General features: G+C 47.3%; 1 protein-coding gene across 1 annotated transcript in view; it reads right to left on the bottom strand.

Moving 5' to 3' along the window:
* Positions 1-14,953, bottom strand: part of LOC310785526 (class I histocompatibility antigen, F10 alpha chain-like) — a 79,452-nt gene that overhangs the window by 32,339 nt on the left and 32,160 nt on the right. The gene's annotated exons all lie outside the window — the stretch shown is intronic.

Below are 14,953 nucleotides of genomic sequence, written 5' to 3'. Positions count from 1 at the left end.
AGAATGCCTGTGAATTTAGCAACAATCACTTCCGGTTGAATGATTTTGCCTTTCAAAATAAAAGCGCACGTTTTTTATGCCTCCGCCGGCGATAGCCTGGCCGGAGGCATTATGGATCCGGGTTGTCCGTCCGTACGTACAACCGTCCGTACGGCTGTCCGTCCGTCCGTCCGTCCGTACGATGTTTGTTAACGCGATATCTGAGGAACGCCTGGATGGAATTTCATCAGATTCGCCTTAAACATTCACTTAGGCTCAAGGATGATCTGATTAGATTTTGGTGGTCAAAGGTCAAAGGTCAAGGTCACTGTGACCTCTCGAACGCCATTTTCAAGCTTGTTAACGCGATATCTGAGGAACGCTTGTACGGAATTTCATCAGATTCGCCTTAAACATTCACTTAGGCTCAAGGATGATCTGATTAGATTTTGGTGGTCAAAGGTCAAAGGTCAAGGTCACTGTGACCTCTCGAACGCCATTTTCAAGCTTGTTAACGCGATATCTGAGGAACGCTTGTACGGAATTTCATCAGATTCGCCTTAAACATTCACTTAGGCTCAAGGATGATCTGATTAGATTTTGGTGGTCAAAGGTCAAAGGTCAAGGTCACTGTGACCTCTCGAACGCCATTTTCACGCTTGTTAACGCAATATCTCAGGAATGCCTTGACGGAATTTAATCAAACTTGTCTCAAACATCGACTTGGACTCAAGGATGAACTGATTAGATTTTGGTGGGAAAAGGTCAAAGGTCAAGGTCACTGTGACCTCTCGAACGCCATTTTCAAGCTTGTTAACGCGATATCTCAGGAATGCCTTGACGGAATTTAATCAAACTTCTCTCAAACATCGACTTGGACTCAAGGATGAACTGATTACGTTTTGGTGGTCAAAGGTCAAGGTCACTGTGACCTCTCAAACGCCATTTTCCAGCTTGTTAACGCGATATCTCATGAATACCTTGACGGAATTTCATCAAATTTGCCTCAAACATCTACTTAGACTCAAGGATGAACTGATTCGATTTTGGTGGTCAAAAGTCAAAGGTCAAGGTCACTGTGACCTCTCAAACGCTATTTTCAAGCTTGTTAATGTGATATCTCAGGAATGCCTTGACGGAATTTAATCAAACTTGTCTCAAACATCGACTTGCACTCAAGGATGATCTGATTAGATTTTGGTGGTCAAAGGTCAAAGGTCAAGGTGAGCTCTCGAACGCCATTTTCAAGCTTGTTAACGCGATATCTCAGGAATGCCTTGACGGAATTTAATCAAACTTTTCTCAAATATCGACTTGGACTCAAGGATGAACTGATTACATTTTGGTGGTCAAAGTTCAAGGTCACTGTGACCTCTCACACACCCAATTTCCAAGCTCTGTAACGCAACATCACAGGAGCGCCTTGACGGAATCTCTTCCAAATTGCCTCAAATGGCGATTTGGACTCCAGAATCAACTAATGGCGAAGGCATAAGTCCGCGTTGCGGTCGTTCTAGTTTATATTTACAATAGATTAAAGTAGTAATCTATGAGACCCAATAGAATTAACATAGTAACACTAAGAGGAACATCTAGTTTAATTGACAATAGACTATATATATATATATATATATATATATATAACCCCACCCATTTACAATAGACTATATATATATATATATATATATATATATATATAGAGGGTGGATATATATATATTCGAACGCAGACCAAGTTTCATGAAAATCGGCCCAGTAGTTTTGATGTAATCCTGCTGACAAACAGGTATTTGAAGGATGCCCAACACTTGGTAAGCGTTTGGGTTTAGAGATGTGTTCCAGCCGGGATTCAAACTTGTCACCTTCACATCCATAGTCCCCCATGTCATACTTAGTGAAATGTCATATTTAGACACATTTCTCAAATTAAGAGGCTCAAAAGTACTTCTGATGGGCAGCAGAGTCAATAGTAACTCTCAATTCACTTCATTTGAACCCAATTTTCTCTCTTTTTCTCCTTTCCCCCTTCTTCTCCCCTCCATCCAGACTATTGTTCCCCAGCTTTAGCGGAGGAGGTAGAGCTGTCGCCTGGGAATCGGAAGGTTCCTGGTTCGAGGCTGGCTCCTCCCGGCAGTGTGCCGAAGTGTCCTTGAGCAAGACACTGAACCAACTGCTCACGACGAGCAGTTAGCACCCTGCATGGCTGCAGACGCCGTCGGTGTGTGAATGGGTGAATGTGAGGCATTCATGTAAAAGCGCTTTGGGTAGTCGATAGACTATATAATGCGCTCTATAAATACAGTCCATTTACCATTTTACCAAAAAGAATAGGGTTCCAGCCCCGCCCGTTCTGGGGTGAACCCCTAATTATCAAACGAAATACAAATTTCAAAGACGCCATAGCTGTCCATTTTTACTTTCACTTACTGTGAGGAGGCAGGAAACTCTTAACTTACCGCTGTTTACAGTCAGCATTGTCCCCGTGAGCGTTTTTTTTTTTCCGGATGATTGCGAAGGCTATGTGAAGGCATAACCCGCCCCTCTCTGCCTCTGATTGGCCTAGCGTCAAACTTCCATCCAAACACATTTGCTTGGCTATCCTGCATTACATCTCCTTCTACAGTCTGTGGTCAGACCGTCAGACTCAGTGGGTCAGACTCAGACAGACAACAGTTACGCTTGCTAGCCTGCATGAAAGACGCCAGTGTGTTTATGTTTTTAATATAGTCATATATCTATGGTTTATAACGCTGCCGCTACTCTTGGCAGTGCACGTATGTAGCCTATAGACAGAGAATTGATCAAGGGTGATATAAAACAGGGTTATTTACAGGGAACCAATTCAGCTCATTGTAACACAAGAATGACATGTATTTGAATTTAAATTAATCAGAGGAAACAAGGTGATGAAATTTAGATTTATCCGGTATCAGACTTTGCTGAGGTGCTGGAGCTTAAAAGTATCAAGATGAATGAAAAAAGGAGCGTCCGCACACTCAAATCTGTGCAAATATCTTGTTTATTGCAAGCTTTCGGTCATAGACCTTCTTCAGGCATAAGACAGGTAACAAGTGAATACAGCCTATAAAGGTTCAGACAATCATCACTTGATTAGCCAATGTACAACACCTGTGTCAAAAAACACACACTTCCTGGTGGCTAAACATCAAGGGAATTGTAGTCCTATATATTTTCAGGACTACAACCCAAAGACACAAGTGTCCACTGAGACAAGAAACACTATAAAGTACATCAAATATAATTTACAATATATAAAACAGAACAAAAAAACAATAGAGAATGTTACAATAATGTAAACATCAGGCAGTAGCCATCATATAACATAGAACATATACAATCTATTGTAATTTATTCAGAGCACAACACTCATGTCAAAATCCTCATTTAGACCCAGAGGTTGTAAAGTTTCTAGGGTGTGGATCGAAAAAAGCTCTGGCATAACCTCCTGTCAACATCACCCCCTCTCTGAAGAGTAATGTGCTCTATGCCCTGGAACCTGAGGGAGGAGATGGGGTGTGAGTGGTTATTGAAATGACAAGCTATTGGATAGTTGACATCTTGGCGTCTTATGGAACTTTTGTGTTCACTGATCCGTTGTTTAAGGGGACGGGTGGTTTTACCAATATAAAGTTCATCACATGGACATTTCAACAAGTATACAACGTTTTTTGAATTGCATGTGATAACTCCCCTTACTGGAATTTTTTTACCTGTTCTGGAGTGTCTAAAATCACTTTAGACTTTACAATAAATCACCCTAATCCTAAACAGACTCTCCTGGCTCCTCTTAAGCAGGGAAGCTACCCCTGTGGTAACTGTGCCCAGTGCCATAACACTGTGAAAACGTTAGGGTTGTGCTACAACCCAGGTTTTACGAGTGAGAACGAGAGCTCTCACTAGTGCCTTAAACGCTGCAACGCAGCCCTATGGAAGACTGTTATTTTGCTCCAAAATTACTTTTCATTAAAACCTGACCACCCACCCGTAGGTGGCGTGGTACCCCCTGGGACTGACACGGATCCACGTGACTACGTCACGTCCTGCCAACCCAGGGATAATCACTCTAATTTCTTCCAGCCCGCTGAGATCCGACGCACCCCGTGACGCATCGACACAGCAAGGCTGGGTAGTGAGAGCTCTCGTTCTCACTCGTAAAACCTGGGTTGTAGCACAACCCTAACGTTTTACTTCGTTTCGAACTCAAGCTCTCACTAGTGCCTCCATTCAACCGACCTTGCTGCCGGGAGCACCCCACAGGGCGACCCGAAAGGCACCGGTGAACCACGGCCATATGGCAACGTTTATGCCTAACTGAATGACATATTAGAGTGGCAACGATACTACTTTCTTGCCACCGACAGCACCGCGTGCGCGAACTGCGAACCGGACACGTCGAGACCGTAGTACCTGACAAAAGTGTGATGAGAGGACCATGAGGCCACGGCACACATGTCCTCCACCGACACACCACGCAACAACGCAGAGGATGTCGCAACACCTCGCGTAGAATGCGCCTTGATACCCTCTGGGGGAACCTTGCCCACGGCAGAGTATGCCAACGCGATCGCCTCCACTACCCAGTGTGATAAGCGATCCTTGGAAAGGGGTCCGCCCTGGGCCCTTTGCCCAAAGCAAACCAACAGCTGATCTGTAATGCGTAAAGAACGCGTCCTGGCCACATAGGCCGAGAGCGCCCTTACGGGGCACAGCATGAGCAAACGTCTCTCCTCACCCGTCTCTAACTGAACGGCGGGGGACAGAATGCTGATAAGTCTATGACCATAGACCTAAAGCTGACATTAATAATCTTAGGTTGGTAAGCCGGGTTAGGTCGCAACGTAACCCTGCGCCCATCATTCCCAAAACCACACAGGCCTGCTGCACCGAGAGGGCAATCAGGTCACCAACTCTCTTTCCTGACAACAAGGCCAGCAGCAGCGCGGTCTTTAAAGACAGAACCCTTAAATCGGCGGAGTCCAAGGGCTCAAACGGATGACCCGTTAGCCCGTCCAGCACCGTAACCAGGTCCGATTTGGGGAAAAAAACGCACCGCGACGGCGGGCACAGTTTACGCGCCCCCTTCATGAAGCGCAAGACCAAAGGGTACGCCCCCACGGGGCTCCCTTCAATTCCCCTATGGCAAGCAGAATCGCGGCTACGTACACCTTAAACGACTGCAGGGACTGACCCGCGTCAAGCAGGCTCTGAAGGAAACAGAGAACTGGTCGCACACTGCAGTTCACTGGATCCACGCCCTTACTTGCTGCATAGTGCATCCCACATTATCAGGCAAGCCCTGGGCTAGCAACTGGTCCGGTTCAGGAGCCAGACCGCTAGCTTCCACCTGCCTGGGGAGGGGTGGAACACCTCCCCCTCCGCCTGGGATAGGAGATCGGCCCGCACCGGCAACGCCCAGGGCGGATCTTGCGCCAGGGAGACCAGGTCCGCAAACCATGTCTGCCTGGGCCAAACAGACTAAAACGAGCCGGAGGCGCTGTTCCCTCACCCTGTCCAACACCTGACGGATCAGGGGGGGTCGGGGGAAACGCATAGAGCCCCTCCCTCGGCCACGCGTGCGCTTTTAGCGTGTCATGACCTAACGGGGGCTGTCCTCCTGGATCGAGAACCACAGTGGGCAGTGTGTCGCGCGCCGCGATGCGAGAGATCGACGCAGGCGCCACCAACCCTGGCCCAAACCTGTTCCATCACCCGAGGGTGGAGGCACCACTCCGTATAACGGGGATTGCCTCGAGACAGCAGGCCGGTCGTAACTCCGCCGTCCCGGCAGATAGACCGCTGACACTGAAAGGAGACGGGGATACACCCACAGGTGAATCCCCGCTATGGTTCAGCGCCCCCGACCGCACACCGCCCTTTTTTGCTTTTGTTCAGGTGGGCGATCGCTGCCCTATTGTCCGAGCGAATCAGCACATGGTGCCCATGTGTGAGCCGCTGGAAGTGTTACCTCCGCAGGTCGGGGGGACTGCGGATCCCCAAGAGAGCTCCCAACCAACAATGGGCCCACGGCGCCATTGATGGTGGGCTTGTCCTGAAGCAGAGCCCGGCGAATCGCCTTCAGCTCTAGCACGTTTATGTGGCGAAGCTCCTGAGCCTCCCACCGGCCGTTCGCCGAAAAATGCCCGCAAATCGCACCCCCTCCCCAGAGGGAGGCGTCTGTGCGAATCACCATCCTGAGCGGGACAGGGCCCCACCGAGTACCTCTCGAGAGGTAACGGGGGTCCGCCCATATAGCCAGCGCCTGCCAGGCCTGACCTGTCAGAGGAACCCTGCGATGACGGTCCCCGGCCGAGTCCAGGCGAAGCCTGAGAACCATATTTGGACCACGAGAGCATGTGTAGCCTCCCTTCTCTTCTTCTTCTTAGCGGGAGCACATGCAGTGCTGAGGCCATCCGGCCCAACATCACTGTGTACTGATGCACTGACACCGAGGGCACAGACCTAACGTCCTTGGCTTGCTGTCCGAACCGTGCGAGCCTGTCGCTCTGGCGAAAGGCTCGCAGGAAGTATAGCTCGAGCCCCAGGAAGGTTGCCGCCTGCGCTGGGACGAGGCAACTCTTCTGCCAGTTCACCAAAAACCCTAAGGTTTGCCGGTGATCGGTCACCACCTTGGTATGTTCCGCGGCACGGACCCTCGAGTCGGCCGCTAAGAGAACGTCGTCGAGATATAGGAAGACGCGGATCCCCCTCGCGCGGAGGGGAGTCATGGCTGCCTCCACGCACACCGTGAGGGTTCGCGGGCTCAAAGGCATGCCGAATGGCAAGACACAGAACTCGTAAGCGTTCCCCAGGAAGGAGAACCTCAGGTATTTCCTGTGTCTCCTGACCATGTGGACATGGAAGAACGCACCTTCCAGATCCCCGGAAGTAAGAAATCCCCCTGTCTCAACTCGTTGAACAGGCGGGGAAGAGAGCATTCGGAACGGGACTTCCTCAGCGTCTTGTTGATACGCCGAAGGTCCAATTTTGGACGCATGGAGCCGTCCTTGTTGGGCACGATAAAGTACCTTTGGTAGAAAACCCAAGCGCACATCTGCCTTGGGAACCGAGCGAATCGCCCCTTTGGCGAGGAACGAATAACCTCCTTGTGGAGTATGTCCATGGCCTCCCCCTCCACGGCCAGATCGGGGGTCCCGTCGAACGTGGGTGTGGGCCTGGCAAACTGTAGAGCGTATCCCCTCTGGAGGGTGCGCCGTAATGGGGACGGGGAACATAGATGCTCCCAGGCATCGAGCCTGTTGGACAAGATGGTCTCTTGTGGCCAAAGGAGCGGAACCCGTCGTGAGCATATTGCTGGGCACCGGGACCTTTTGATCCGGTGCCCTGATGGGGGGGCGGGACGTGAGAGGCTACGCCCCCCCGCCGCATGGACAGTTCCGTAGAAGCTGTGCATGCTGGGGGAGAACTTCTTACGCAAGCTCCGCCTACTGACGCGCTGTTGTATCGAAGTAAACCCCCCCCCCCCCCCGCCGTGCGCCTTTCGCAGGCTGGGGGGACTGCAGAGGTAACGTTCTTTCTCGAGACCGGCCGCACGTGGTCTTGTCCGACAGTGCGGCCCCCAGGCGAGCTCCCGACCAGCAAGAGCCGTCGGTGCCATTGATGGTGGGCTGTCCTAGGAGCCTCTAGCCGAGGCCAGGCCGTAGCCATGGACCAAGGCGAGCCTAGATGATGGGTATGAGACCCTGGGCGAGCTCCCGACCGAACTCGGGCCTTGGGCACTGAGGACGGTGGGTCTAAAGCTACAAGCCGCAGGCTGGAACTAAGCCCAGCCTTGGTGAGCCAACCGGTGGGCTTGACCTGGGCGCTGCCAACCGAGGCCAGGCCGTGGCCATGGACCAAGGTGCGCTGTGCCCCCAGCCAGGCTCCCTGCACTTGCAGGGGGCGCCCCAACAAGGGAGTGCGACCCATGGAGAGCTCCCAACCACCCCGGGCCTTGGGCACCAAGGGCGGTGGGCTTGTCCTTAGAGCTACAAGCCAAAGGCTGGCACTGAGCCCAGACCTTGGCGAGCTGTAAGCCCTACTGGACGCGTAGCGCCAGCAAGGAGCAGTATGTCTATTGTAGCGGAGGTAGCTCGCGCCCAATGTACTTAGCACACAGATACTAACTGCACGGGTGCACGCCAGCTATCTGCAAAATACTATCGTTCTGTGCTAAACAGTACTAAATATTGCTATCTGCACCTATGCAAGGCAAGCTAGCTTTCACACCTCTTTGAGAGCGGACCTTGGTCCGCTCTCAAGAGCTTAGCTGCGGACAAGACCGAGGGTTCAAGGCGCCTGTGCAGCGTGCTCGTGCCCAAGGCAGAACACGCACTTAACGTGCCGATTCATACTCGGCCAAAGTAGTTTTACACACGGCCCATCCCCTCCCTGACCTTCCCTGCTCAGTAGCAAGAGGAAGCAGGAAGCTAACCACTAATAGCAAGCTCCCGCAGGGCGCCCCTAATAGCGGGAGTACTGCTTAAGCAAGCTAGCAGGTTAGCAAGAAGCACAGGCTAGACAGTAAGCAACCCGGAGGCTAGCGAACGTGCGCGTGCAATGGTAACGTAAGCGGCAATAGCCCATCCCGAAGGGGGGGCACCAATACCCACAACCTGTTAACCCGAGAGAACAGACGTGGAAGCCACTAGCTAAGCTAGCATAAGCACTGAGAGACAAGCGTGCGCTAACACAAGCCTGCGCACAAGCCGGTGCAGCGAGTCTCTACCCTGAGTAACACGGGGAAGCAAGCGTGACCGCAAGCAAAGGCCAGCGGCCCGCGAAGCTAGTCAATCTCAGAAGAAACTCCTCAGAGGGAGTTACAATCTAGTAGATGCTATTTGCACGAGGCAAGCAACACTTAGCAGACAAGCAAGCTGGCTAAGATGGCGTAAGTACTGAGAGAAGCGGCCCACACAACGTGCGGGGCGAGCTCACCTAGCTAGCGAATCGCCTAGCTAAAATCTCAGAGTGCCCCCTTCGGGGCCGAAGCCAGTAAAAGCTACACTACATTTATGTAGGTCCCAGCAACGCCTGCGGCGTGCTCCTGCCCTTAGGCATGCACACATCAAATTAATTGTGCCGGTCGTAACCGGCCAGCGTAGCCTCACAGCTAATACAGCACCTAGCTGTTCCCCCCTCTCTCTGCTAACAGGAATAACGGGGTTAACGTGCAAGCTAAGCCTGCAACGGTAAGAGCTGGAGTGCTACACATCACTAGATACTGGCTGCACGGGAGCAAGCTAGCTATCTAGCTAACTGAAGAGCATGGCTTCTAGCTACTACTCTCGCTTAAGGCGCGCCCTACACAGGGGTAGCTGGCGCGAAGTACTTAGCACACAGACACTAACTGCACGTGTGCACGTTAACTATCTGCTACAAGGTAGTCCAAGCTAGCTGCACTGAGCAAACTAGCTAACTATCTAACGCGCGCGCTCTAAAGCCGGCGCCTAAAGTACCTAGCACACGAAAGCTACCCGCACGGGTGCCAAGGTAGCTATCTGTAACAACTGGGCTAATTAGCCTCTTTGTTCCTGTGCTACGTGGTACAAGCTATTTGCACGTATGCAAAGCTTAACTCATTCAGGGCCAGTTTAGGACTGCCAATATTTAGCACAGGCCAAAGATTTTCATAATTGTTGGTCATCTTTCAAGACCCACAGTAAATTATCTATTAGCACCAGAGTGATTTGCAATACCTCAAAATGAAGATGTACGTCTCTGGGTTCACCAGGAAAAAAAAAGTTAGCTTTTAGCATGTTCTGTACTCTACTTATATCCATTTATATACACCCTGTTTTCACCCAAAATGTCTCTCTCTCAGATGACAAACAGGAGCAAATGCAATTCCTGTAAAATACACATTCTCAAGCAGAACTCGCTCTCAATTCTTTTATTTTGAACTGTATTGACATCAGACATGTAAATACTATTCGTTATGACACAAATGAAAAAAAAAAATATATATATATATATATATATATACACATGAAGTGCTTTTTTTTCACATTCAACAATACAGCAGTGTGAGTGAGTGTGCAGACAGACACACAGACAGACAGACAGAGAGACAGACAGACAGACACACCGACAGACAGACAGACAGACAGACAGACAGACAGACAGACAGACAGACAGACACACACACACACACACACACACACACACACACAGACACACACACACACCCACACACACACACACACGATCCCCCTTCGTTGCGTGATTTCTAACCCCACATAGGATAAGCAATAACCACGCCCTGTGGCGCCGGGATTGGCCAGGAGCAACACTGGAGCAGAGACACTACACTGGAGGGCACGCAGTCCAGCGATTTCATGAAGCTCTTGAGAACGGGCAGCGGGCTTCTGAGCCTAGCAGTTCGTGTGCTGCTCGTCCCCCTGTCATATTCTCCCTGCTATCGTTGCCGTTTTCCCCTCGGCTATTCAACACGTCCTCACCGCCCTCTGATCACTGCTGATCGATCATTTCCTCATTCCTCCGATGATCAAACGCATCTGTGGATTACTTTCTCCGGTTTTCTCCGGCTGGCACACAGGAAGGCTGGCACACAGGAAAACGACCAGCTCCTGCAGCGCGCGAGGGGCGTTTCAATGGGGTTTCTCCTGTCTGCACAAGGCAAGCTCCTTATCCGTTTTCTGATATTCCTCCTGCTCAATTTCAAAACAACAGCTGCGGTATGTGTTTGTTCACGTGTTGTCTTAGATGATAGGGACCTGATACCATGTGACAGGCTGGGGAAGTGTTTTAACTACGCCCTGCAGTAATAAAAACAAAAACACGTCAAACACGTCATTGGCCCTCTGGGCTATTCCTGATAAGACGTCAAAGACGTCATTGGCCCTGAATGAGTTAACAGTTTTGAGCGCGGACCTAAATCGGCCCTCAAACGAAAACGCTGCCCCAGCCAGGGGAGCGAAGCAAAGCTACACAGCGGCAGCAATAACCACTACACGGCGGTAGCTAGCAGAGCTACACGGCGGTAGCAATAAACAGTTAACTAAGGAAGATACTCTTAGCTTTAGATGACTTGTTCCGACGCCGCAGGGTGAAGGGTACAGGGTCGGGTCCCCGAAGCCTGCTTTATCCCGTCCACGCGAACCTCTTGAGGTGGGCAAATCAGACGGAACGAGCCTAGTATCTAAAGCTATGTAAAAGAGCTAACTCATAGTTAACCGTGGAGCTTTTAGCAAACACGTCTTCTCAGCGGCTGGAAGAAAGCGGAAGTGATTATCCCTGGGTTGGCAGGACGTGACGTAGTCACGTGGATCCGTGTCAGTCCCAGGGGGTACCACGCCACCTACGGGTGGGTGGTCAGGTTTTAATAAAAAGTAATTTTGGAGCAAAATAACAGTCTTCCATAGGGCTGCGTTGCAGCGTTTAAGGCACTAGTGAGAGCTTGAGTTCGAAACGAAGTAAAACCAGTGATTTTAGACACCCCAGAACAGGTAAAAAAATTCCAGTAAGGGGAGTTATCACATGCAATTCAAAGTGTTGGGGGTAACTCGTTTACTATACTATACTATTAGTATAGTATAGTATAATCTTTATTTCAGACAAAAGTCCATAGCACATAAATGTATCATACAATAACATACAACATGGGAAAAAGGTAAAAAAGAGATTAATAAAATAAAATACAATAGTGCAATAAAAGTGCAATAAAAGTAATAGTACACTCCTACCTAATCAGTAGCAAGTTGCAGAGCCAGTGCTTGCGCAGCCTGGACGTGACCTGGTAAGAGCTCTTTATAGGGTTTGTTAGTGCCACTATAATGCTGTTGTTTGACACTTCCAGGCGCTGCATCAAATTGTACATGAGTCACCTTAGATTCAAGATTCAAGATTCAAGATTTTTATTGTCACTCCATGGTACAAGTATCACGTGTGAAATTCTTGTGCTGTGGACTCCGTTTACAACATAGTACAAATATAACAGGGCATATGAGTGCAAAAACAACAAGAGACACAACAAGCAATAAGGCAGTATAGTGATAAGACAAGTCAGAGACAGTGGCATATTCACTGCACATAGGTGCACATGTCATGTGCATACTTTAGACGTGCTTAAACATTTTAAATTTGGCGTATTTGACATACAGGTGCAAATAGCATATTCGTTATTAAACATACAATTAAACATTAGACATACGTAATGGTAGCAGCTACAGTACGACAGTACGGCTACTACACTATTTGTGTATGTTAAGGAGTCTCGTGGCCTGCGGGAAGAAACTGTTCCTCAAGCGATTTGTGCATGCTTTTGGAACCCTGTATCTCCTCCCTGAGGGTAACAGGGAGAACAGGCTGTTGTGGGGATGGTTTGTGTCTTTGATGATCTTCAGGGACCTCCTGAGGCACCGCTGTTTATACAGTTCATGCAGTTCTGGCAACTCACATCCTGTTACGTGCTGGGCCGCGCGTCTCACTCTCCGTAGCGCCCTGCGGTCCATGGTGGTACAGTTCCTGTACCAGGTGGTGAAGCAGCCAGTCAGCAGGCTTTCAATGGTGCCTCTGTAGAAGTCCCTAAGGATTTCTGGCCTTAGCCCAAATTTCTTCAGGCGCCTGAGTCCGTGTAGTCGCTGTTGGGCCTTTTTGACAAGAGTGGCGGTGTGGCCGGCCCAAGTCAGGTCCTGGTGGATGTTGACTCCCAGGTACTTGAAGCTGCCTTAACAAAGCCTCACAGGTGGGCACACGAACAGAGGTAAACAGCTGACTGGCACTATGCCACCTGGGAACACGGAGAAGTAACCTCATGCCATCGTATGCCACTTTAAGCCTTTGCATGCTTTTCACTCTGTAATGGGACCATAATGAATGAATGAATTAATTAATTTGACACGTCTTATATGCACAGGTATACATTTCATCAGCTCAAAGGAGGCAAAATAAATAAGCATACACAAAAGCATATGTACAAGCCATCAAGGATAACACAAAAAAGCCCAGGGCTTATTTCCATTTTGGTCCTTTGGTGTAAAAAGATAGAGTTGAGTTTAGGAGAAAAGAAAAGAAGACGTGAAAGTACAAATATGACTAACAGTCGGCCAAACAATCACTAAAATATGGAAGCGTATGGGCCCAACAATTATAAATGAAATACCACAATGTTATATGAAATACCACAATGATATAAATAAATAACTCAATGATATAAATAAAACAGGCAATGAAATAAATCAAAAACACAATGAAATAAATAAAAACCCAAATAAATAAATATATACATTTATTTATTTCATTGTGTTTTTGATTTCATTGTGACTTTTCATTGCCTCTTTTATTTATTTATTGATGACTTTTCATGACCACTTTTATCTATTTCATGATGACTTCTCAAGTACATTGGTCCATAAATTAAATCATAAATACATACTTAAATAAATAAAAAACACAATGAAATAAATAATAAACGCAATGAAATTAAAAAATGAAATTAAATAAATAAATGTATTTATTTATTTAATTGTGTATTTATTTATTTCATTAGGGTTTTTATTTATTTAATTGTGTGTTTATTTATTTCATTAGGGTTTTTATTTATTTAATTGAGCTTTTATTTATTTCATTGCGTTTTTTATTTATTTCATCGGCGTTTTTATTTATTTCATTGTGTATTGAATTATTGGACCAATACAGCGCCATCTGTCAATCAACCCAAACGGGGCGGGACCATAGGGTCGGACCTATTCGCTGATTGGGTACTCTTCTGCTCTCGGCTGCTCTCGGCTACTTTGGTCTTCTTTCTCGCCGAGAAGAGCCTGGTGACGCGAGGTTAACTTTGGTCTGTCTGCAAGACCCTGACCCACTCCACCATATAAATGCCAGCGAATTATCACAAGTTTTTAGTGGCTGATAAAAGTTTTATCGTCGATTAATGAAGTGAATGTAGACTTGAATGAGATAAGGGATGCAATGTTGGAGGGATCGTCAGCGGGAGTCAGCTGACATCAACGAACACTAACAGGTAACCTTAAGTTGCTCTTTTTAACGTTACTGAGACATCCAGCTACAGCCAGCATTACCGTTAAACTAGCCTTGTTTAACCAGATTGTAAACGGCATTAACCAAGCTATAACGAGACAACACAAACAAGGATCTAGTCAGGAGAGAAGAATATAAGTGTCATAAAGCGATCTTGGTCTGCAGGACATGGGTGCTAGTATATGGAAGCGTATGGGCCCAACAATTATATATGAAATACCACAATGATATAAATAAATAACTCAATGATATAAATATAACATGCAATGAAATAAATCAAAAACACAATGAAATAAATAAAAACCCAATTAAATAAATAAAAACACGATGAAATAAATAGAAATCCCAATTAAATAAATAAAAACACAATTAAATAAATAAATGCATTTATTTATTTCATTGGGTTTTGTATTTCATTGCATTTTTATTTATTTCATTGCGACTTGTCATTGCCTCTTTTATTGATTTCTTGATGACTTTTCATGACCACTTTTATCTATTTCATGATGACTTTTCAAGTACATTGGTCCAAAAATTAAATCATAAATAAATAATTAAATAAATAAAAACGCCAATGAAATAAATAAAAACGCCATGAAATAAATGAAAAACACAATGAAATAAATAAAAACGGCAATTAAATAAATAAATGTATTTATTTATTTAATTGCCGTTTTTATTTATTTCATTGTGTTTTTTATTTATTTCATGGTGTTTTTTATTTATTTAATTGCGTATTTAATTTTTGGACCAATACATCGCCATCTGTCAATCAACACGAACGGGGCGGGACCATAAGGCGGGACCTATTCGCTGATTGGGTAATCCTCTGCTCTTGGACTCTGTTACTTTGGTCTGTCTCCTGATCTGTCTGCCCAAGGCCCACTCCGCCATGTTTACATGCCAGTGAATCGTCACAAGAGTTTTTAGTGGGTGATAAAGTCTTATCGATT

This window comes from Poromitra crassiceps (assembly GCF_964638095.1).
Source record: "Poromitra crassiceps genome assembly, chromosome: 11".
In the NCBI taxonomy this organism is placed as follows: domain Eukaryota; kingdom Metazoa; phylum Chordata; class Actinopteri; order Beryciformes; family Melamphaidae; genus Poromitra; species Poromitra crassiceps.
Note: the sequence above shows the minus strand (reverse complement) of the source record. Positions and strands in the feature narration are given on the sequence as shown.